The following is a 368-nucleotide window of genomic DNA, read 5'->3' as shown; positions in this document are numbered from 1 at the left end:
TGTGTATTTATTGCAAGTGGGTTTTTTGTTCCGTATTTCAACTGCAACCTTTTTTATTGTTTCATATTTATTCACGCCAACATTTTTAAAAGTTGTTTCTATTTTTGTCTCATAATGATTTACACAACATTTTTTAACCATGTTTTTTACTTCACTGTAAATATTCCTTTTCATTTTGTTTTAACATCCCTGTATTTCTGAAACAATGATTTATTTCTGCCTCTAACTTTTCTGTTTTTTTGTTAGTTTTTTTTTTACCCAAAGGATTTACAACTGCCCCTTTATTTCCTTCTCTTTTTCCACTTAGTATATTTTTACTTCGGGTTTTTGTACTTGCTCTATTTCCACTTGGTCGTCAGCAGCCCTTA

Source organism: Cyprinodon variegatus, unplaced genomic scaffold (assembly GCF_000732505.1).
Source record: "Cyprinodon variegatus isolate N-32 unplaced genomic scaffold, C_variegatus-1.0 Scaffold1333, whole genome shotgun sequence".
Lineage (NCBI taxonomy): Eukaryota > Metazoa > Chordata > Actinopteri > Cyprinodontiformes > Cyprinodontidae > Cyprinodon > Cyprinodon variegatus.
This window is presented reverse-complemented; position numbering follows the sequence as displayed.